We start from the raw sequence: 25,623 nt of genomic DNA, 5'->3' as shown, positions 1-25,623 counted from the left end.
TTTGCTATATCCTTTATTTTAATAGCATTACCATATAGTGTATGTAGTAAATTTTTTTTACTTCTTAATTTCGTACCTACATTAAATAAAGAATGATTGCAAGTCTAACAAATCTAAGAATCGGTTTAGATGCAGCCATTCCCTCTCATATACAAGCGTATACATATACTAATCTGTTTTCCGCGGCAAGTCCACTTTAAGTTACATTAAAAAAAAAAAAATAAACAGAACCCTCTTACAGGACTGCTGGTTGGTCATAATTATTTTTCTTTTCCAGTATTTTTCGCACTTAACTTAAAGTAAGCGTCAATATACACTTACTTACTTACTTAATTGGCGCTTAACCGTCTAAACGGTTATGACCGTCCAACAAGGCGCGCCAGTCGCTCCTTCGTTCCGCCAACCGGCGCCAATTGGTCACATCAAGGGAGTTTAAATCGTTTTCCACCTGGTCCTTCCAACGGAGTGGGGGCCGCCCTCCACCTCTGCTTCCATAGGCGGGTTCCGATAGAAACACTTTCTTGGTCGGAGCATCATCTTTCATTCGCATAACATGGCCTAGCCAGCGCAGCCGCTGCGTTTCAATTCGTTGGACTATGTTGATGTCTGCGTATAGCTCGTACAGCTCATCATTAAATCTTCTTCGGTACTCGCCATCGCCAACGCGCAGAGGTTCATAAATATTTCGAAGAACTTTTCTCTCGAACACTCCCAAAGCCGCTTCATCTGCTGTTGTCATGGTCCATGCTTCTGCCCCATATAGCAGGACGGGTACGATAAGTGGCTTGTAGAGTATGATTTTCGTTCGCCGAGATGTATTCGGCCCTTTTCTTTTATTTCTATTTTCAGCATTTTTTTTTTTTTTTGATTATCAGCGTTTAGTAACCGGTCATTTCCGGTTCGGTTAATTTTGTTTCTTTTTTTGCGTTTATTTTTTTTAATTTTGAATTTGAATGTTTTAGTGGTCTGTCCGTAGCATCTGGTTCGACCGGATGTCGTTTTATTTTGAATTTCCAGCGTTTTGAATTAGTTCTGCGCTGTTTGACCATTTTAAAGGCATGATAGGAATTTTTTTCTGTTTAGGCGCAGGATGGTAAGGTTGGCAAGAACCCCGCCCAGCCGACATGACTAGCCATAGAGCACCACTAGATCATGCCGACTGCCTTCCTTACTGCTCCCTTAAAGATGCGAAATCCATAACAGATGGCGCCCAACGTGGGGCCTGAGGCGCTGTCGCTCTGGTCATTCCTGATCAACTTGTGAAGTTGACCATCCCACCAGTCCGAAGTGAGCAGCCGCAGGAGCAGCCACCTGCGTTGCGGTGGGATGGTTGGACGGATCAAGTTGTCCGGAGTGATCATCGTTGACAGTTGCTGAGGGCGCCATAACAGATGGCGCCCAACGTGGCTCTTGAGGCGCTGGTCGCGAGTGCCATTTCGGGTCGACTTGTGAAGTTGACCGTCCCAACAGTTCGAGGTGTGCAGCCGCAGGAGCAGCAACCTGCGTTGCGGTGGGATGGTTGGACGGATCAGGTTGTCCGGAGTGGTCATCGGGGGTAGTGGCTGAAGGAGCCATGTGACTGCACGTCAAGTCCTCCGGATCTTGGTATTCACCCGGTGAGACAGTGCTTAACGCAGTTAGATTTTTTTTGTAGATTTGGGGTTTTTGTTTTCCCGGAAGTTGTCCGCAGTCGGCTTGGGAAATATATACGTCCGCTAATTGGGTATCTATTTTTTTTAATGTTTAAATTTTTAAATTTTTTTTAGTTTTCGTTTTTTCTTTTGCCGAATTTGTGTTGTCTGGTATGAGAGTGTGTGTGTGTGTATTATGAGGACCCCGGCTCATCCCACGTCTCAGGTGGTAACTCAGAATACCACCTGGATTGTGACGGGTTGATCTGGGATTCAAAGTGGCAGCCATTCCTGTCCCACAAGCCTGGGGAGAGGCTCGGAATCGGTTCGGATGGACGGGAGGCCTCAACACCCCCAACCAGTCCAAGGGGTGAGCCCCTGGAGACCGCCCCTGCGTTGCGGCTGGGCGTGTTGGGGCCAACCTGTGTGTGCCTGGAGCTGACCCTAGTGGCCCCAACCAGTCTCGGAAGGGGCCTCAAGACCCCCTCGCATTGCGGTTGGGAGCACTAGGGACAGGTATGAATGGACTTGTGTTGACTTTTTTTCCTGTAGCCCTACTGCCTTCTAATGATGGGATGTCAGCATTCCCATTGATTATATAAGATATATATTTAACTAATCACTTTTTTTACAGTTTTCAATTTTTTTTTCGATACGATTATCGAACAAATATTATTGTATTTATTCTCGTGAATTTTTTTTCCCCTCGCGCAAATTGTTTCTATATATACGGTATTTCATCCCATTTCGACCAATTTTGAACCCGACCCCTTTAGAATTGGCTGAAAGTTTTTCTTCTTTTTCTAGCTTACGAAAGACGTTTTTCAGAATTTTTTCATCCAACTCAAAAAAGTTATGAATTTAAAAAAAAACACCGTTTTTGATTTCAAAATGCTATAACTTTTTCAAAAATTGGCCCTTTGGGATCTTTTTTTTTTAATTTGTTTTTAAATGTACTTTTCACACAAAAAAATTTTTAGTTTTTTTTTTTGTAATTTTTCAGTTTTTCGAGATTTTTCGAATTTCGCAATATTTTTTTTTTCTCATAAAATCCTTCAATCAATTCTGATATCATCCCCACTAATCCCGGAGTGGGCCGATTTTTTTTTATTTAATTGAAAAAAAAAACTTTAAAAAATTTTTTGTAGTTTTTCCGAAAAGTACATTTAAAAACAAATTTAAAAAAAAAGATCCCAAACGGTCAATTTTTGAAAAAGTTATAGCATTTTATAATTTATTTAATAATTTGGGAAAAATTTAAACAACGTGACATCAGGACGGACAAGGCGACAGCTGTTTCGATTATACCTTGTAAATCTCTTCAAAGCCTTTTCTCCCGGGAGTGGGAGTCGAACTCGCACCCCTACGATAGTTGAAATGGTTGTAAACGCATTCAGCTACGTCATGCCTGTTGTGAAGTCTTTCCCAATTGCCTTCTTTATGCATATTTTAATCTTTTACACATTGCATACTTCGTATGCAATTATGTGTTAAAGCTATGCTTGGTACGGCGGTTTTCAAAGAAACTTTGGTTTTTGTTGCTGTTTTCATTCTATTTATAGAACTACAACGAATTAACCAATTTTGTCTGTTTGTATGATTTTTAATAATCGGGGATTGCCCATATTGCTTTTTTTTTTTTAAATGTATGAAAACATTTATTTGAAGCAATTTTTTAATTTTATAATTTATTTAATAATTTGGGAAAAATTTAAACAACGTGACATCAGGACGGACAAGGCGACAGCTGTTTCGATTATACCTTGTAAATCTCTTCAAAGCCTTTTCTCCCGGGAGTGGGAGTCGAACTCGCACCCCTACGATAGTTGAAATGGTTGTAAACGCATTCAGCTACGTCATGCCTGTTGTGAAGTCTTTCCCAATTGCCTTCTTTATGCATATTTTAATCTTTTACACATTGCATACTTCGTATGCAATTATGTGTTAAAGCTATGCTTGGTACGGCGGTTTTCAAAGAAACTTTGGTTTTTGTTGCTGTTTTCATTCTATTTATAGAACTACAACGAATTAACCAATTTTGTCTGTTTGTATGATTTTTAATAATCGGGGATTGCCCATATTGCTTTTTTTTTTTAAATGTATGAAAACATTTATTTGAAGCAATTTTTTAATTTTATAATTTATTTAATAATTTGGGAAAAATTTAAACAACGTGACATCAGGACGGACAAGGCGACAGCTGTTTCGATTATACCTTGTAAATCTCTTCAAAGCCTTTTCTCCCGGGAGTGGGAGTCGAACTCGCACCCCTACGATAGTTGAAATGGTTGTAAACGCATTCAGCTACGTCATGCCTGTTGTGAAGTCTTTCCCAATTGCCTTCTTTATGCATATTTTAATCTTTTACACATTGCATACTTCGTATGCAATTATGTGTTAAAGCTATGCTTGGTACGGCGGTTTTCAAAGAAACTTTGGTTTTTGTTGCTGTTTTCATTCTATTTATAGAACTACAACGAATTAACCAATTTTGTCTGTTTGTATGATTTTTAATAATCGGGGATTGCAAATATTGCTTTTTTTTTTTTTTAAATGTATGAAAACATTTATTTGAAGCAATTTTTTAATTTTATAATTTATTTAATAATTTGGGAAAAATTTAAACAACGTGACATCAGGACGGACAAGGCGACAGCTGTTTCGATTATACCTTGTAAATCTCTTCAAAGCCTTTTCTCCCGGGAGTGGGAGTCGAACTCGCACCCCTACGATAGTTGAAATGGTTGTAAACGCATTCAGCTACGTCATGCCTGTTGTGAAGTCTTTCCCAATTGCCTTCTTTATGCATATTTTAATCTTTTACACATTGCATACTTCGTATGCAATTATGTGTTAAAGCTATGCTTGGTACGGCGGTTTTCAAAGAAACTTTGGTTTTTGTTGCTGTTTTCATTCTATTTATAGAACTACAACGAATTAACCAATTTTGTCTGTTTGTATGATTTTTAATAATCGGGGATTGCCCATATTGCTTTTTTTTTTTTAAATGTATGAAAACATTTATTTGAAGCAATTTTTTAATTTTATAATTTATTTAATAATTTGGGAAAAATTTAAACAACGTGACATCAGGACGGACAAGGCGACAGCTGTTTCGATTATACCTTGTAAATCTCTTCAAAGCCTTTTCTCCCGGGAGTGGGAGTCGAACTCGCACCCCTACGATAGTTGAAATGGTTGTAAACGCATTCAGCTACGTCATGCCTGTTGTGAAGTCTTTCCCAATTGCCTTCTTTATGCATATTTTAATCTTTTACACATTGCATACTTCGTATGCAATTATGTGTTAAAGCTATGCTTGGTACGGCGGTTTTCAAAGAAACTTTGGTTTTTGTTGCTGTTTTCATTCTATTTATAGAACTACAACGAATTAACCAATTTTGTCTGTTTGTATGATTTTTAATAATCGGGGATTGCCCATATTGCTTTTTTTTTTTTTTTAAATGTATGAAAACATTTATTTGAAGCAATTTTTTAATTTTATAATTTATTTAATAATTTGGGAAAAATTTAAACAACGTGACATCAGGACGGACAAGGCGACAGCTGTTTCGATTATACCTTGTAAATCTCTTCAAAGCCTTTTCTCCCGGGAGTGGGAGTCGAACTCGCACCCCTACGATAGTTGAAATGGTTGTAAACGCATTCAGCTACGTCATGCCTGTTGTGAAGTCTTTCCCAATTGCCTTCTTTATGCATATTTTAATCTTTTACACATTGCATACTTCGTATGCAATTATGTGTTAAAGCTATGCTTGGTACGGCGGTTTTCAAAGAAACTTTGGTTTTTGTTGCTGTTTTCATTCTATTTATAGAACTACAACGAATTAACCAATTTTGTCTGTTTGTATGATTTTTAATAATCGGGGATTGCCCATATTGCTTTTTTTTTTTTTTAAATGTATGAAAACATTTATTTGAAGCAATTTTTTAATTTTATAATTTATTTAATAATTTGGGAAAAATTTGATGTCACGTTGTTTAAATTTTTCCCAAATTATTAAATAAATTATAAAATTAAAAAATTGCTTCAAATAAATGTTTTCATACATTTAAAAAAAAAAAGCAATATGGGCAATCCCCGATTATTAAAAATCATACAAACAGACAAAATTGGTTAATTCGTTGTAGTTCTATAAATAGAATGAAAACAGCAACAAAAACCAAAGTTTCTTTGAAAACCGCCGTACCAAGCATAGCTTTAACACATAATTGCATACGAAGTATGCAATGTGTAAAAGATTAAAATATGCATAAAGAAGGCAATTGGGAAAGACTTCACAACAGGCATGACGTAGCTGAATGCGTTTACAACCATTTCAACTATCGTAGGGGTGCGAGTTCGACTCCCACTCCCGGGAGAAAAGGCTTTGAAGAGATTTACAAGGTATAATCGAAACAGCTGTCGCCTTGTCCGTCCTGATGTCACGTTGTTTAAATTTTTCCCAAATTATTAAATAAATTATAAAATTAAAAAATTGCTTCAAATAAATGTTTTCATACATTTAAAAAAAAAAAAAAAAAAGCAATATGGGCAATCCCCGATTATTAAAAATCATACAAACAGACAAAATTGGTTAATTCGTTGTAGTTCTATAAATAGAATGAAAACAGCAACAAAAACCAAAGTTTCTTTGAAAACCGCCGTACCAAGCATAGCTTTAACACATAATTGCATACGAAGTATGCAATGTGTAAAAGATTAAAATATGCATAAAGAAGGCAATTGGGAAAGACTTCACAACAGGCATGACGTAGCTGAATGCGTTTACAACCATTTCAACTATCGTAGGGGTGCGAGTTCGACTCCCACTCCCGGGAGAAAAGGCTTTGAAGAGATTTACAAGGTATAATCGAAACAGCTGTCGCCTTGTCCGTCCTGATGTCACGTTGTTTAAATTTTTCCCAAATTATTAAATAAATTATAAAATTAAAAAATTGCTTCAAATAAATGTTTTCATACATTTAAAAAAAAAAAAAAAAAAAAAAAGCAATATGGGCAATCCCCGATTATTAAAAATCATACAAACAGACAAAATTGGTTAATTCGTTGTAGTTCTATAAATAGAATGAAAACAGCAACAAAAACCAAAGTTTCTTTGAAAACCGCCGTACCAAGCATAGCTTTAACACATAATTGCATACGAAGTATGCAATGTGTAAAAGATTAAAATATGCATAAAGAAGGCAATTGGGAAAGACTTCACAACAGGCATGACGTAGCTGAATGCGTTTACAACCATTTCAACTATCGTAGGGGTGCGAGTTCGACTCCCACTCCCGGGAGAAAAGGCTTTGAAGAGATTTACAAGGTATAATCGAAACAGCTGTCGCCTTGTCCGTCCTGATGTCACGTTGTTTAAATTTTTCCCAAATTATTAAATAAATTATAAAATTAAAAAATTGCTTCAAATAAATGTTTTCATACATTTAAAAAAAAAAAGCAATATGGGCAATCCCCGATTATTAAAAATCATACAAACAGACAAAATTGGTTAATTCGTTGTAGTTCTATAAATAGAATGAAAACAGCAACAAAAACCAAAGTTTCTTTGAAAACCGCCGTACCAAGCATAGCTTTAACACATAATTGCATACGAAGTATGCAATGTGTAAAAGATTAAAATATGCATAAAGAAGGCAATTGGGAAAGACTTCACAACAGGCATGACGTAGCTGAATGCGTTTACAACCATTTCAACTATCGTAGGGGTGCGAGTTCGACTCCCACTCCCGGGAGAAAAGGCTTTGAAGAGATTTACAAGGTATAATCGAAACAGCTGTCGCCTTGTCCGTCCTGATGTCACGTTGTTTAAATTTTTCCCAAATTATTAAATAAATTATAAAATTAAAAAATTGCTTCAAATAAATGTTTTCATACATTTAAAAAAAAAAAAAAAAAAGCAATATGGGCAATCCCCGATTATTAAAAATCATACAAACAGACAAAATTGGTTAATTCGTTGTAGTTCTATAAATAGAATGAAAACAGCAACAAAAACCAAAGTTTCTTTGAAAACCGCCGTACCAAGCATAGCTTTAACACATAATTGCATACGAAGTATGCAATGTGTAAAAGATTAAAATATGCATAAAGAAGGCAATTGGGAAAGACTTCACAACAGGCATGACGTAGCTGAATGCGTTTACAACCATTTCAACTATCGTAGGGGTGCGAGTTCGACTCCCACTCCCGGGAGAAAAGGCTTTGAAGAGATTTACAAGGTATAATCGAAACAGCTGTCGCCTTGTCCGTCCTGATGTCACGTTGTTTAAATTTTTCCCAAATTATTAAATAAATTATAAAATTAAAAAATTGCTTCAAATAAATGTTTTCATACATTTAAAAAAAAAAAAAAAAAAAAAAAGCAATATGGGCAATCCCCGATTATTAAAAATCATACAAACAGACAAAATTGGTTAATTCGTTGTAGTTCTATAAATAGAATGAAAACAGCAACAAAAACCAAAGTTTCTTTGAAAACCGCCGTACCAAGCATAGCTTTAACACATAATTGCATACGAAGTATGCAATGTGTAAAAGATTAAAATATGCATAAAGAAGGCAATTGGGAAAGACTTCACAACAGGCATGACGTAGCTGAATGCGTTTACAACCATTTCAACTATCGTAGGGGTGCGAGTTCGACTCCCACTCCCGGGAGAAAAGGCTTTGAAGAGATTTACAAGGTATAATCGAAACAGCTGTCGCCTTGTCCGTCCTGATGTCACGTTGTTTAAATTTTTCCCAAATTATTAAATAAATTATAAAATTAAAAAATTGCTTCAAATAAATGTTTTCATACATTTAAAAAAAAAAAAAAAAGCAATATGGGCAATCCCCGATTATTAAAAATCATACAAACAGACAAAATTGGTTAATTCGTTGTAGTTCTATAAATAGAATGAAAACAGCAACAAAAACCAAAGTTTCTTTGAAAACCGCCGTACCAAGCATAGCTTTAACACATAATTGCATACGAAGTATGCAATGTGTAAAAGATTAAAATATGCATAAAGAAGGCAATTGGGAAAGACTTCACAACAGGCATGACGTAGCTGAATGCGTTTACAACCATTTCAACTATCGTAGGGGTGCGAGTTCGACTCCCACTCCCGGGAGAAAAGGCTTTGAAGAGATTTACAAGGTATAATCGAAACAGCTGTCGCCTTGTCCGTCCTGATGTCACGTTGTTTAAATTTTTCCCAAATTATTAAATAAATTATAAAATTAAAAAATTGCTTCAAATAAATGTTTTCATACATTTAAAAAAAAAAAAAGCAATATGGGCAATCCCCGATTATTAAAAATCATACGTTATAGCATTTTGAAAACAAAAACGGTTTCCAACTCAAAATAAGTTACGAATTTAAAAAAAACACCGTTTTTGTTTTCAAAATGCTATAACTTTTTCAAAAATTTACCGTTTGGGATCTTTTTTTTTTTTAAATTTGTTTTTAAATGCACTTTAAAAAATTTTTTGTATTTTTTCCGAAAAATACATTTAAAAACAAATTTAAGAAAAAAAAGATCCCAAACGGTCAATTTTTGAAAAAGTTATAGCATTTTGAAAACAAAAACGGTGTCCAACTCAAAAAAAGTTATGAATTTTTAAAAAAACACCGTTTTTGTTTTCAAAATGCTATAAATTTTTCAAAAATTGACCATTTGGGATCTTTTTTTTTAAATTTGTTTTTAAGTGTACTTTTCGGAAAAAATACAAACAAATTTTTAAAGTGTTTTTTTTCAATTAAATAAAAAAAAAAAAATCGGCCCACTCCGGGATTAGTGGGGATGATTGCAGAATTGATTGAAGTTATCTATGAAAAAAAAATGGCGAAATTCGAAAAATCTCGGAAAACTTAAAAATTACAAAAAAAAAACTTTAAACATTTTTTTGTATTTTTTCCGAAAAGTTTATGGGCAAATATAATCGAGCATGGTGGAATCACATAATTGAGTTCGCACTTTTGCATAGCGAACACAATTGAGAAATACCATAAAGCACGTTCTTGTATGTATGCATGTGCGCCACCACCAACGCCGCACGCCCGCCCCGCGCGATATCCTCAGCAATCGCGCCGCACCAACAAATGCGCAACAACTAATACCATAAACGGCGCCAACGTAATCGCGCCAATAACGACCACCAATAGCGCGAACACCTCGAGCGGAACCACCACTGTCAGCGCCAACCAGCTGCGCCAACCACCATCGCCAGTGGCCACAACAACCACTTCGACCGCGCAACCTCCATCGGCAGCGCCTATCAAACGCACTGCAACCACCAGGCTTACCACTACCACAACACCAGCCGGGCCGCCGAGTATAGGATTGCTGCAACACTAGCTACAACAACAACACCAGCAGGGCCGCCGAGTATAGTCCTGCTGCAACACTAGCTACAACAACAACAACAGCAGGGCCGCCGAACATAGGCCTGTTGCAACACCACCTACTTTAACAACAACAGCAAGGCCTCCGAGTATAGGCCTGCTGCAACACTAGCTACAACAACAGCAACAGCAGGGCCGCCGAACATAGGCCTGCTGCAACACCACACACAATAACAACGAGGTTGAACCAACGGGTGAGTTCGTTCCGTACTACGGACAACTTAATAATAATAGTACTACCTTGTAAACTCGTAGTTTAATATAAGTATTTTTTTTGTAATCAGGAAATTTTAATTATCTTAATCGCAGCATAAGCGGGTTGCATCAACATTTGATGTATTTGAGATTCAATTTTTTTTACTTTTATTGAACAACTCTAACCTCGGTAATCAGATGTATTAGTAGCTCACTAAAATTTCTTTTTGTCTTTTTGAAGTCATGCTACTTCATACGGAACTAACTGATTATGTACCGGCCTTGCTTTTCTTAACCCGTATATTTTAAATAGCAATGCACGAAATATTAAATTCCTATACAGTTCAATGCCTACCGCAGACCGCAACCCAGCAAACCAACAAAAGATTTTTGCATCCAGCTTATGTGATGCAAGAGGACTATCCACTTCCGAGCCTGAGCTGTAGAGTTCGATTCCAAGGTATTTAGAAATTCCAAACCCTAGCATAATCTCCGTTTCGTTGAGTTTTTTTTGTGCTGTAAACTGGTAGGGAATAGCAGAATTAACGCGTAACGACAAATTAGTACATATTTCAATAAAAGTTTGTTAAAGTCGAGCAGAATCACGTAAGCTGGGTGTGACGGTTTATTGTTGTCGTGCTTATGCTGCGTAGCGTTAAGAGCGAGTTCTTTTTAAGGAAGCTGATTCCATATGAATCTCTTCCATTTTTTCTCTAATAGTAAAATTATGCATAATGTACTTAAAATACATATTAAGAACGATTTAAATTGTATCCGAATTGTCAGTTTGACTATACATATATACATATAATTGTGTACTTATGTATGCAGCTACATGCATAGTGAAAGCCTAAAAGGGGTGAAAATTTTAGTTATCCGAATTTTATGCTGCATTCATGCCAACCTAGCTATCGGTTCAAATATTAAATAAATGAAGACCAAAATAAGAAACATTTAGATAAGCTACATAATACATACATACACAATTGTACGAACGATACATTTATACATATCGCAGCTATAATTTGTACACGTATTAATGAAGTTAGCCATTAGACTTAAGCAGGAGAGGTAATTAACAAAAAATTACACACTGGAATTTAATAAGAATATATTGTATACATGATAGTTGAAGGAATATTTAATTAAAAGTAAATAGAGCGTAGGTTATTACAAGCGCGTACATAAATTGATACAATGTAATAGCTTATATAATTGCCTATATGATCCTAAGATTTTCTAGTAGGTCCTTACCTGCATTACTGAACATTTATGAATTAAATAGCGTTAGGCGTGGTAGATATATACATACTCATATAAACATACAATTTTTCAAGATTTTTGTTACCGATCAGTTAAAATCAGTAAAAATTTTTCATTTTTTTGGTTGTTTTAGCGAAAGTACAACCTTATATACTTAACATACAAAAAAAAAAACTTAATAAATACTAAAATTAAGGTTAATCCAAATTAACTTAAAGTAAACTAGAATCAAGGTAAATTAAAATTAAATAAATACATTAAATAAATAAAAAACCGATGAATAAATAAGGAAAAAAAAGAAAACGAATAACAACCTAAGGCCAATTATAAAAGTACGAATAAACGGAGGTGAATAACTAAAGGATTTCCAATCCCTAGCCCTCGATAGTAATAGAACATAAAGTAGTAGGAGGAATTTGATAGAAAACTAGCTCTACTGGTTTTCAGAAGTGTTGTCAAGACAAAATCTTTTTTTTGCTATATCCTTTATTTTAATAGCATTACCATATAGTGTATGTAGTAAATTTTTTTTACTTCTTAATTTCGTACCTACATTAAATAAAGAATGATTGCAAGTCTAACAAATCTAAGAATCGGTTTAGATGCAGCCATTCCCTCTCATATACAAGCGTATACATATACTAATCTGTTTTCCGCGGCAAGTCCACTTTAAGTTACATTAAAAAAAAAAAAAATAAACAGAACCCTCTTACAGGACTGCTGGTTGGTCATAATTATTTTTCTTTTCCAGTATTTTTCGCACTTAACTTAAAGTAAGCGTCAATATACACTTACTTACTTACTTAATTGGCGCTTAACCGTCTAAACGGTTATGACCGTCCAACAAGGCGCGCCAGTCGCTCCTTCGTTCCGCCAACCGGCGCCAATTGGTCACATCAAGGGAGTTTAAATCGTTTTCCACCTGGTCCTTCCAACGGAGTTGGGGCCGCCCTCCACCTCTGCTTCCATAGGCGGGTTCCGATAGAAACACTTTCTTGGTCGGAGCATCATCTTTCATTCGCATAACATGGCCTAGCCAGCGCAGCCGCTGCGTTTCAATTCGTTGGACTATGTTGATGTCTGCGTATAGCTCGTACAGCTCATCATTAAATCTTCTTCGGTACTCGCCATCGCCAACGCGCAGAGGTTCATAAATATTTCGAAGAACTTTTCTCTCGAACACTCCCAAAGCCGCTTCATCTGCTGTTGTCATGGTCCATGCTTCTGCCCCATATAGCAGGACGGGTACGATAAGTGGCTTGTAGAGTATGATTTTCGTTCGCCGAGATGTATTCGGCCCTTTTCTTTTATTTTTATTTTCAGCATTTTTTTTTTTTTTTGATTATCAGCGTTTAGTAACCGGTCATTTCCGGTTCGGTTAATTTTGTTTCTTTTTTTGCGTTTATTTTTTTTAATTTTGAATTTGAATGTTTTAGTGGTCTGTCCGTAGCATCTGGTTCGACCGGATGTCGTTTTATTTTGAATTTCCAGCGTTTTGAATTAGTTCTGCGCTGTTTGACCATTTTAAAGGCATGATAGGAATTTTTTTCTGTTTAGGCGCAGGACGGTAAGGTTGGCAAGAACCCCGCCCAGCCGACATGACTAGCCATAGAGCACCACTAGATCATGCCGACTGCCTTCCTTACTGCTCCCTTAAAGATGCGAAATCCATAACAGATGGCGCCCAACGTGGGGCCTGAGGCGCTGTCGCTCTGGTCATTCCTGATCAACTTGTGAAGTTGACCATCCCACCAGTCCGAGGTGAGCAGCCGCAGGAGCAGCCACCTGCGTTGCGGTGGGATGGTTGGACGGATCAAGTTGTCCGGAGTGATCATCGTTGACAATTGCTGAGGGCGCCATAACAGATAGCGCCCAACGTGGCTCTTGAGGCGCTGGTCGCGAGTGCCATTTCGGGTCGACTTGTGAAGTTGACCGTCCCAACAGTTCGAGGTGTGCAGCCGCAGGAGCAGCAACCTGCGTTGCGGTGGGATGGTTGGACGGATCAGGTTGTCCGGAGTGGTCATCGGGGGTAGTGGCTGAAGGAGCCATGTGACTGCACGTCAAGTCCTCCGGATCTTGGTATTCACCCGGTGAGACAGTGCTTAACGCAGTTAGATTTTTTTTTGTAGATTTTGGGTTTTTGTTTTCCCGGAAGTTGTCCGCAGTCGGCTTGGGAAATATATACGTTCGCTAATTGGGTATCTATTTTTTTTTAATGTTTAAATTTTTAAATTTTTTTTAGTTTTCGTTTTTTCTTTTGCCGAATTTGTGTTGTCTGGTATGAGAGTGTGTGTGTGTGTATTATGAGGACCCCGGCTCATCCCACGTCTCAGGTGGTAACTCAGAATACCACCTGGATTGTGACGGGTTGATCTGGGATTCAAAGTGGCAGCCATTCCTGTCCCACAAGCCTGGGGAGAGGCTCGGAATCGGTTCGGATGGACGGGAGGCCTCAACACCCCCAACCAGTCCAAGGGGTGAGCCCCTGGAGACCGCCCCTGCGTTGCGGCTGGGCGTGTTGGGGCCAACCTGTGTGTGCCTGGAGCTGACCCTAGTGGCCCCAACCAGTCTCGGAAGGGGCCTCAAGACCCCCTCGCATTGCGGTTGGGAGCACTAGGGACAGGTATGAATGGACTTGTGTTGACTTTTTTTCCTGTAGCCCTACTGCCTTCTAATGATGGGATGTCAGCATTCCCATTGATTATATAAGATATATATTTAACTAATCACTTTTTTTACAGTTTTCGATTTTTTTTTTCGATACGATTATCGAACAAATATTATTGTATTTATTCTCGCGAATTTTTTTTCCCCTCGCGCAAATTGTTTCTATATATAGGGTATTTCATCCCATTTCGACCAATTTTGAACCCGACCCCTTTAGAATTGGCTGAAAGTTTTTCTTCTTTTTCTAGCTTACGAAAGACGTTTTTCAGAATTTTTTCATCCAACTCAAAAAAAGTTATGAATTTAAAAAAAAACACCGTTTTTGATTTCAAAATGCTATAAATTTTTCAAAAATTGGCCCTTTGGGATCTTTTTTTTTTAATTTGTTTTTAAATGTACTTTTCACACAAAAAAATTTTTAGTTTTTTTTTTGTAATTTTTCAGTTTTTCGAGATTTTTCGAATTTCGCAATATTTTTTTTTTCTCATAAAAACCTTCAATCAATTCTGATATCATCCCCACTAATCCCGGAGTGGGCCGATTTTTTTTTATTTAATTGAAAAAAAAAAAACTTTAAAAAATTTTTTGTAGTTTTTCCGAAAAGTACATTTAAAAACAAATTAAAAAAAAAAGATCCCAAACGGTCAATTTTTGAAAAAGTTATAGCATTTTGAAAACAAAAACGGTTTCCAACTCAAAATAAGTTACGAATTTAAAAAAAAACACCGTTTTTGTTTTCAAAATGCTATAACTTTTTCAAAAATTTACCGTTTGGGATCTTTTTTTTTTTTAAATTTGTTTTTAAATGCACTTTAAAAAATTTTTTGTATTTTTTCCGAAAAATACATTTAAAAACAAATTTAAGAAAAAAAAGATCCCAAACGGTCAATTTTTGAAAAAGTTATAGCATTTTGAAAACAAAAACGGTGTCCAACTCAAAAAAAGTTATGAATTTTTAAAAAAACACCGTTTTTGTTTTCAAAATGCTATAAATTTTTCAAAAATTGACCGTTTGGGATCTTTTTTTTTAAATTTGTTTTTAAGTGTACTTTTCGGAAAAAATACAAACAAATTTTTAAAGTGTTTTTTTTTCAATTAAATAAAAAAAAAAAAAATCGGCCCACTCCGGGATTAGTGGGGATGATTGCAGAATTGATTGAAGTTATCTATGAAAAAAAAAATGGCGAAATTCGAAAAATCTCGGAAAACTTAAAAATTACAAAAAAAAACTTTAAACATTTTTTTGTATTTTTTCCGAAAAGTACATTTAAAAACAAATTTAAAAAAAAAAGAACCCAAACGGTCAATTTTTGAAAAAGTTATAGCATTTTGAAAACAAAAACGGTGTTTTTTTAAAAATTCATAACTTATTTTGAGTTGGATGAAAAAATTTGAAAAAATTCTGAAAAACGTCTTTCGTAAGCTAGAAACAGAAGAAAAACTTTCAGCCAACTCTAAAGGGGTCGGGTTCAAAATTGGTCGAAATGGGATCGAATACCCCATATATTTATACATTTTTTTAAAATAAACCATCGTCTAGAATATAGGGTGAAGGGGGTGAATTCTGACCTTTTTTCCTTAACCCCTAACTGCCTTACGTTTTGCTTAAGCAGAAGTTTTTTTTTGAGATACCAAAACTACGATTTAACAAATAACATTTTTTTTTTAGTTTAATGTCGCGTGGCCAGTCATTTAGGCAACCGGGCCGGAATACTCCGTTCGGGAGTGCGGGAAACTTTAGAGGGAACCAGCACCGGGGTGAAAATAATAGGGGGCTTTTTCGAAGACTAAGCGTCCCTGGTGATGCATACGCCAGTAGGTAGGCAGTATGGAGATCCCGCGGGGACGAATGCAGGCTCGGACCTAAACGACCATCGCGAAAAATTGGATAGACCGGGAAGCACCAGTAATCTGAACGCGCCCCTATTAAACGCGCATGATATCTCGGGGCTAATGACCAATGTGTCGACCTACGTACTGGATGGAGCTGGTGTTTTACCACTAAATCATGGAACTGGAAATTTTAGAGAAGCTGCAAGCGACAGGGCGAACACCCCAGGGATCCATACCGAAGCTGCTCGTGGAGACTCGTGGGTGGAAGTGTTACATCAGCTTTTCCGGACCTCGCAGGAAGAAATGCGTAGGGAGATGGGGACAATTCGAAACAACTTGGACCAACTCAACGCAGCTCTCGAGTCTGCGCAGCAATCTATAAATTTGAACAGGAACGCGAATAGAATGAAACGTAACCCACTTCCAGCAGTTGTAACTCCACTGAACTCTGCTCCGAGCAGCATAGTAGTGAAACCCCAGGAGTGGAAAATATCGTTCGACGGTACTGGGAGCGTTGCGGACTTCCTATTTAAGCTAAACACCCTGTGTGATCGTACGCAATGCACTGACGACCAAATAATGGCTAGTTTCCACCTATTCCTTTCTGGGCGGGACGAAGAGTGGTACTGGCTGTTCACGAAATAAAGCCCAAACGCGACATATGCCGCTTTGTGCTATTCCCTAAAGAGAGAGTTCGGTACTATAAAAAATGACCACGAGATCATGATGGAGATCTCCTTGCGTAAGCAGGAGCTGAGTGAGTGCTATGACGTGTTCCACACGGACATAGTCTCCTTGAACGCGCGCTTAAGAGAACCAATGTCAGAGGTCTTACTGATTGACATCATAAAAAGGAACGTCAACAGTAGCCTTAAGCTGATGTTTTTAAAGCGGAAGTGAGAACCCTTCATGATCTACGCAATGTAGCGCGCAGAGGTGAACTAGTGCTGTAAGAAAGCAAGCTATTTGGACCCACTTACCCCGGACGGCACGTGAACGAAGCCCGCACGATAAACCCGGACATGAGGATGGAAGACGAAGACTGTGAAGGTGATCCGCAGATAGAGGCGTTGGAGTATCGCCGTAACCGGAAACCGGACTATTCAGGAATCCAATGCTGGAATTGTCAGGCAATGGGGCATTCATATATATACTGCGAGGAACCCATTAGGAATTCATTTTGTTTTAAATGTGGCTATAAGGGAGTACTTACTCCTAAATGCCCAAGAGACCATCGCAGGCAGGGAAACCAGTACCTGAGCGAGAAGATGGGGGAACCTCGTTCGGCTTCATAGCTCCCACACCAGCGAGTGCTCGAGGCGTCGTCCCGATAATGAGATTAATTCAACTGTTTTGGGTCAATGTGATTACTTTGAAGAACGTCAAGTTCGTGGTGAACATTTCAACATTTTCCAAGGTTTGATAGTGGGTTTAACATTACTTTTATTTTTATAGTTTATAATTATTTAAAGGTTGCGTTAATGCTAGAACATGTGATTGATTTTACGTGGCAGTGCCGAATAATTTTTGGAAGAAACTGAGCTTTGTTACATGATGGTACAATAATTGTGCAGCGTACAATTAAACATGATTCTATTGTTGCTGGTAAGTCAAAATACAACTTGAAAAAATGTCTAATCTTAAATTGTTAAGTAATATTATGAAAAAATTGTGTCCAACTACGGAAGAAAAAACTATAAAATTTGTGTCAGTAAATGATAATTATTGCTTTTGGTTGTTAGTTTTGAGGCATCGTCTTCGAGTGCCTTCTGATGTTGTTGTTGTAGCAGTGCTTCGCCCCATCCAATAGGTCTGACCAATCACAAATTGTCATCAATGTCCTCCAACGGGAGTCCGAGGAAACTTGCTGTTTCAACAGGGGTGGACCATAAAGAGAGGGGTGTTAGAGGAGTTGGTTCCACATAACAATTGATGAGATGGTTTTTGTCATGTGGGGACACATTGCAAGCAGGGACATTTTGTATGTCGGGGTTGATTCTAGATAGGTAAGAGTTTAACCTGTTACAGTATCCAGATCGAAGTTGGACTAGAGTGACTCGCGTTTCCCTAGGGAGCGTGCGTTCCTGTTCTGCAATTTTAGGGTATTGTTCTTTGAGTAATGAATTCACCGGGCAATTCCTGACATAGAGGTCCGACGCCTGTTTATGGAGTTCACCAAGGACCTGCTTATGTTTTTGGCTTCATACGGCTGTGTTCTCAGCTGCCGTATTTCCTCATAGTGCTTACGGGGGTGACTCCTTAAGACCCTGGGCAGTGTTGGCTCATCAATCAGATGTCTGTTGGGATGCTGAGGTTCCTGGGTATTCAACAGAAACTGTTCGGTTAGCATTTCATTTCTTTCACTTATTGGGAGTATTCTCGCCTCATTATGTAGATGGTGTTCTGGGGACCTAAGGAGACAACCCGTGGCGGTTCTGAGGGCAGTATTTTGGCAGGCCTGTAACTTCTTCCAGTGGGTAAACCTTAGGCTTGGCGACCATATGGTGTAGGAAACTATAGTGACTCCTTCTGGTGGTGAAGATTGCTATTGATATGTACAATTTAAACAGAAGTAGGGATATGACACCATTTTGAATGTGAGCTTTTTTGAAGTTATTGCAAAAAGCATTGAGGATTTTTAATATCTTACGAGGTACCTTTGTCAGGGGCAAATTTCTGGGCACCCTGAGCGATGTTTTGCAGGGCTACCTGTGTGTATACTGTGGCTAGGTGGGCTGAATCATGTGGATTGGCGGTCAACCCGGGAAAAACAGAATTGGTTCTTTTTACAAGGAGATATAAGATACCCGACTTCAGAACTCCTTCGATTGGAGGGGTACCGTTGGTACTTACTGAGAGGGTTAAATATTTGGGAATTGTTCTGGACAAGAAGCTGTCCTGGAGGCCCAATGTGGAAGGTAGGGCCAGGAAGGCCGCGGTTGCCTTGTACTGCTGCAGGGGGGCTATCGGAAAGAGATAGGGGCTCTCGCCAGGAGTAGTACACTGGCTTTCTGAGATGGTGGTCAAACCGATTCTGCTCTATGGGGTACTGGTCTGGTGGAAAGCACTGGACGCGGCGAGCACCTCCAAAATGTTAGTGTCAGTGCAACGGACGGCACAAAAACGGTGTCCAACTCAAAATAAGTTACGAATTTAAAAAAAAACACCGTTTTTGGTTTCAAAATGCTATAACTTTTTCAAAAATTGACCGTTGGGGATCTTTTTTTTTAAATTTGTTTTTAAATGTACTTTTCGGAAAAAATACAAAAAAATTTTTAAAGTTCTTTTTTTCAATTAAATAAAAAAAAAAAAATCGGCCCACTCCGGGATTAGTGGGGATGATTGCAGAATTGATTGAAGTTATCTATGAAAAAAAAAAATGGCGAAATTCGAAAAATCTCGGAAAACTTAAAAATTACAAAAAAAAACTTTAAACATTTTTTTGTATTTTTCCGAAAAGTACATTTAAAAAAAAATTAAAAAAAAAAAATCCCAAACGCTCAATTTTTGAAAAAGTTATAGCATTTTGAAAACAAAAACGGTGTTTTTTTAAAAATTCATAACTTATTTTGAGTTGAATGAAAAAATTTGAAAAAATTCTGAAAAACGTCTTTCGTAAGCTAGAAAAAGAAGAAAAACTTTCAGCCAATTCTAAAGGGGTCGGGTTCAAAATTGGTCGAAATGCGATGGAATACCCCATATATTTATACATTTTTTTAAAACAAACCATTGTCTAGAATATAGGGTGAAGGGGGTGAATTCTGACCTTTTTTCCTTAACCCCTAACTGCCTTACGTTTTGCTTAAGCAGAAGTTTTTTTTTTGAGATACCAAAACTACGATTTAACAAATAACATTTTTTTTTTTATTTTAATGTCGCGTGACCAGTCATTTAGGCAACCGGGCCGGAATACTCCGTTCGGGAGTGCGGGAAACTTTAGAGGGAACCAGCACTGGGGTGGAAATAATAGTCGGCTTTTTCGAAGACTAAGCGTCCCTGGTGATGCATGCGCCAGTAGGTAGGCAGTATGGAGATCCCGCGGGGACGAATGCACGCTCGGACCTAAACGACCACCGCGAAAAATTGGATAGACCGGGAAGCACCAGTAATCTGAACGCGCCCCTATTAAACGCGCATGATATCTCGGGGCTAATGACCAATGTGTCGACCTACGCACTGGATGGAGCTGGTGCTGTATCACTAAATCATGGAACTGGAAATTTTAGAGAAGCTGCAGCGATAGGGCGAATACCCCAGGGATCCATACCGAAGCTGCTCGTAGAGACTCGTGGGTGGAAGTGTTACACCAGCTTTTCCGGACCTCGCAGGAAGAAATGCGTAGGGAGATGGGGACAATTCGAAACAACTTGGACCAACTCAACGCAGCTCTCGAGTCTCCGCAGCAGTCTATAAATTTGAACAGGAACGCGAATAGAATGGAACGTAACCCACTTCCAGCAGTTGTAACTCCACTGATTTCTGCTCCGAGCAGCATAGTAGTGAAACCCCAGGAGTGGAAAATATCGTTCGACGGTACTGGGAGCGTTGCGGACTTCCTATTTAAGCGAAACACCCTGTGTGATCGTACGCAATGCACTGACGACCAAATAATGGCTAGTTTCCACTTATTCTTTTCTGGGTGGGACGAAGAGTGGTACTGGCTGTTCACGAAATAAAACCCAAACGCGACATATGCCGTTTTGTGCTATTCCCTAAAGAGAGAGTTCGGTACTCTAAAAAGTGACAACGAGAGCATGATGGAGATCTCCTTGCGTAAGCAGGAGCTGAGTGAGTGCTATGACGTGTTCCACACGGAAATAATCTCCTTTAACGCGCGCTTAAGAGAACCAATGTCAGAGGTCTTACTGATTGACATCATAAAAAGGAACGTCAACAGTAGCCTTAAGCTGATGTTTTTAAAGCGGAAGTGAGAACCCTTCATGATCTACGCGATGTAGCGCGCAGAGGTGAACTAGTGCTGTAAGAAAGCAAGCTATTTGGAGCCACTTACCCCGGACGGCACGTGAACGAAGCCCGCACGATAAACCCGGACATGAGGATGGAAGACGAAGACTGTGAAGCTGATCCGCAGATAGAGGCGTTGGAGTATCGACGTAACCGGAAACCGGACTATTTGGGAATCCAATGCTGGAATTGTCAGGCAATGGGCATTCATATATATTCTGCGAGGAACCCATTAGGAATTCATTTTGTTTTAAATGTGGCTATAAGGGAGTACTTACTCCTAAATGCCCAAGAGACCATCGCAGGCAGGGAAACCAGTACCTGAGCGAGAAGATGGGGGAACCTCGTTCGGCGTCATAGCTCCCACACCAGCCAGTGCTCAAGGCGTCGTCCCGATAATGATATTAATTCAACTGTTTTGGGTCAATGTGATTACTTTGAAGAACGTCAAGTTCGTGGTAAACATTTCAACATTTTCCAAGGTTTGATAGTGGGTTTAACATAAATTTTATTTTTATAGTTTATAATTATTTAAAGGTTGCGTTAATGCTAGAACATGTACATTGATTTTACGTGGCAGTGCCGAACAATTTTTGGAAGAAACTGAGCTTTGTTACATGATGGTACAATGATTGTGCAGCTTACAATTAAACATGATTCTATTGTTGCTGGTAAGTCAAAATACAACTTGAAAAAAATGTCTAATCTTAAATTGTTAAGTAATATTATGAAAAGATTGTGTCCAACTACGGAAGAAAAAACTATAAAATTTGTGTCAGTAAAATGATAATTATTGCTTTTGGTTGTTAGTTTTGAGGCATCGTCTTCGAGTGCCTTCTGATGTTGTTGTTGTAGCAGTGCTTCGCCCCATCCAATAGGTCTGACCAATCACAAATTGGGGTGGACCATAAAGAGAGGGGTGTTAGAGGAGTTGGTTCCACATTACAATTGATGAGATGGTTGTTGTCATGTGGGGACACATTGCAAGCAGGGACACTTTGTATGTCGGGGTTGATTCTGGATAGGTAAGAGCTTAACCTGTTACAGTATCCAGATCGAAGTTGGACTAGAGTGACTCGCGTTTCCCTAGGGAGCGTGCGTTCCTGTTCTGCAATTTTAGGGTATTGTTCTTTGAGTACTGAATTCACCGGGCGATTCCTGACATAGAGGTCCGACGCCTGTTTATGGAGTTCACCAAGGACCTGCTTATGTTTTTTGGCTTCATACGGCTGTGTTCTCAGGTGCCGTATTTCCTCATAGTGCTTACGGGGGTGACTCCTTAAGACCCTGGGCGGTGTTGGCTCATCAATCAGATGTCTGTTGGGATGCCCAGGTTCCTGGGTATTCAACAGAAACTGTTCGGTTAGCATTTCATTTCTTTCACTAATTGGGAGTATTCTCGCCTCATTATGTAGATGGTGTTCTGGGGACCTAAGGAGACAACCCGTGTCGGTTATGAGGGCAGTATTTTGGCACGCCTGTAACTTCTTCCAGTGGGTAATCCTTAGGCTTGGCGACCATATGGTGTAGGAAACAATAGTGACTCCTTCTGGTGGTGAAGATTGCTATTGATATGTACAATTTAAACAGAAGTAGGGATATGACACCGGTTTGAATGTGAGTTTTTTTTTGAAGTTATTGCAGAAAGCGTTGAGGATTTTTAATATCTTACGAGGTACCTTTGTAAGTGTTTCTGAGAATGAAGAATGAGACCTACTCAAACTCAGTTTTCACCAGGACAATCCCGATGAGACTTTGCTATACTTTAACATACAATACTCCTGTGTCGTGCCCCTGGGGGGGGGGGGGGGGGGGGGGTGTCCTATCTCCTCTGCTCTGGGTTGTGGTAGTCAACGAGCTTCTTGTGGAGCTGGAAGCCAATGGTTGTCGGGTAGTTACCTATGCAGATGACCTCGCTATCCTAGTCAGGGGCAAATTTCTGGGCACCCTGCGCGATGTTCTGCAGGGCTACCTGTGTGTATACTGTGGCTAGGTGGGCTGAATCATGTGGATTGGCGGTTAACCCGGGAAAAACAGAATTGGTTCTTTTTACAAGGAGATATAAGATACCCGACTTCAGAACTCCTTCGATTGGAGGGGTCCCGTTGGTACTTACTGACAGGGTTAAATATTTCGGAATTATTCTGGATAAGAAGCTGTCCTGGAGGCCCAATGTGGAAGGTAGGGCCAGGAAGGCCGCGGTTGCCTTGTACTGCTGCAGGGGGGCTATCGGAAAGAGATGGGGGCTCTCGCCAGGAGTAGTACACTGGCTTTATGAGATGGTGGTCAAACCGATTCTGCTCTATGGGGTGCTGGTCTGGTGGAAAGCACTGGACACGGCGAGCACCTCCAAAATGTTAGTGTCAATGCAACGGACGGCGCTTATTGGTATCAGTGGCGCTATGAGAACAACACCTACCTTGGCACTGAATGTCATGCTGAATATACATCCAGTAGATATTGCGGGAAAGGCAGCCGCGGCCCGGTCGTTGGTCAGGCTTCGTGATATGGGTTATATTCTTTCTGATTTCGGACACTCTAGCCTTCTTACTAGTTTCGACTTTATCCCGGACAGGACGGACTATTGCATGCCGGTGGCCGCTCCCTATACAACTTTCACCCCAGTCATTCCCCCGAGGGAGGAGTGGAGAAGAGGAATTATCTGGGGCATGGGACCGGTTAACTTGTTCACGGATGGGTCGAAGTTGGACGGAAAGTTTGGCGGGGGGGTCTTTTGTCAAGAGCTAAATGTAAGCCGCAAGTTTAAGTTGGCTGATCACTGCAGTGTATTCCAAGCGGAAGTTGCTGCGATTAAGGATGCGGTGGATGAAATGCTATCCAGCGCTACTAAGGTTAGGGAATTTAACATCTACTCTGATAGCCAAGCGGCTATAAAGGCCTTGAGCTCAACTACAGTGCGATCGGGGGTGGTCTGGGAATGCCTGACCTCACTTGCGATTGCATCGAATTATTTTACAATTAAGATTATCTGGGTCCCGGGACATAGTGATATTCCGGGTAACTGTCAAGCGGATCTCTTAGCCCGAATCGGTACAACTGAATCGGATGAAGATGGCTGTAGGGATTTCGGGATTCCGCCAGCCACCCGTGGATTGCTCTTCCATAGCTGGGCCTCGAGTCAGCTCAGCAAACATTGGGCGGACACTACGTCTTGCAGGGATCAAGATCTTTCTGGCCGAAAGTGGATGGCAGGAAGTCTGCTGAAATAATTGGGTTCACCTATCAATGGTCATTGGGGTTTTGATAGGGCACTGTCCCATGGGTATCCATGCGGTACGTCTCAATATATTGGAAATTCCATCCTGCTGCAGCTGTATGGAGGATGATGAGGTGGAATCACCAAATCACTTTATGCTTGACTGCCCAGCTTTTGCCAGAACTAGGCGAAAGTATTTCGGCCGTGACTCACTTGGATCTCCCGAGGAGCTATCCAAGGTTGAGATCGGGATCATTCGGATCTTTATCGTTGCTACCCAACGATTCTCTAAGTAGTTATATCTACGTCACCGTTAGTTTAGTTTATTATATGTGGTATCACAACGGACCGTCATGTTGTCCAAGTCAGCTTCCCCTATCAGGGAAGCTACCACCCAACCTAACCTAACCTAACATACAATACTTTACCGCTTTTTAGCACAACTATCATTTTTGATTTTATTAAAATTTAAAAATATTTCTTCCTCTACAGTTCAGCATATCTTTTGCCAACACAGGTTGGCGATGTGTTTGCGCAGGACTGTGCCTTCGCTTCGTGGATAGTGCGGCGCGCGATTGACCAACAAGATGATGCCACGATAACTTTGAGTATTGTTAATCTGAAAATTAATATGCAATGAATTTGTACAACAAATGAACAACACACACTGAAATAATCTTGGTTAAAAAGTGTCTAAGAATCTAATAATTCTAAGTTTTTTCCTACGTTACTATTCTAAGTTTTTTATGCTCTAATTAAAATAATATTCAACAATCTCGTAAAGATTGCAAAGATTTTTAAAGCAATTTAATTGCAACGAATTTGTCAATAATTTTTAACCAAAATTTATAAAAGAGATGTATAACAAAAAATATTTTGCTGATGAATTTAACTGACAGTACCAATACCATCAGCTAAATGGTCCTTATAAATATTGTAATCACATAATTCAAAACAAAAAATTACTATGAGTACCTACATACGTTTATTATTGCAAAATCATGAAGAAAGAAAATTGCATGAAGTACCCTCAATTTAAATTATTCCACTGAATGTATATATCGCATTTTAAACTAAAAAATGTGAAAACTTAAAAAAAAATTAAATCGGTATTTAATTGTAAATCGATCCTTGAAAGCATCGTAAAATAACTTATGTTTTTTTGGTATTTAACGTTATCGTTCAGCCTGGTTTTGTTAAGAATTTTGTTATTTTTGTGATATAAATCAACATTCAACACAAAGCTTCTCTGATTATGAGTTGCAATACATTTTGGTTTAGGTTGCGATATGTAAAATTACATATTTTTGTACACTGTTCTAAAATGTAAAGGAAAAAAAATTTTATTTAAGTTCAGTAAACTATAATTGAAGCTCAGGAATTTCAACTGCAGTAAGTTCAATTATAATTTTCTGAACTACAAACAGAAATTCT

General features: G+C 38.8%; 1 protein-coding gene across 1 annotated transcript in view; it reads left to right on the top strand.

The window, feature by feature from the left end:
* The window catches only part of LOC137240329 (uncharacterized), a 52,956-nt gene that overhangs the window by 13,853 nt on the left and 13,480 nt on the right, over positions 1–25,623 (top strand). The gene's annotated exons all lie outside the window — the stretch shown is intronic.

The sequence above is a fragment of the Eurosta solidaginis genome, chromosome 2 (genome assembly GCF_040869045.1).
Source record: "Eurosta solidaginis isolate ZX-2024a chromosome 2, ASM4086904v1, whole genome shotgun sequence".
Taxonomy (NCBI): domain Eukaryota; kingdom Metazoa; phylum Arthropoda; class Insecta; order Diptera; family Tephritidae; genus Eurosta; species Eurosta solidaginis.
Note: the sequence above shows the minus strand (reverse complement) of the source record. Positions and strands in the feature narration are given on the sequence as shown.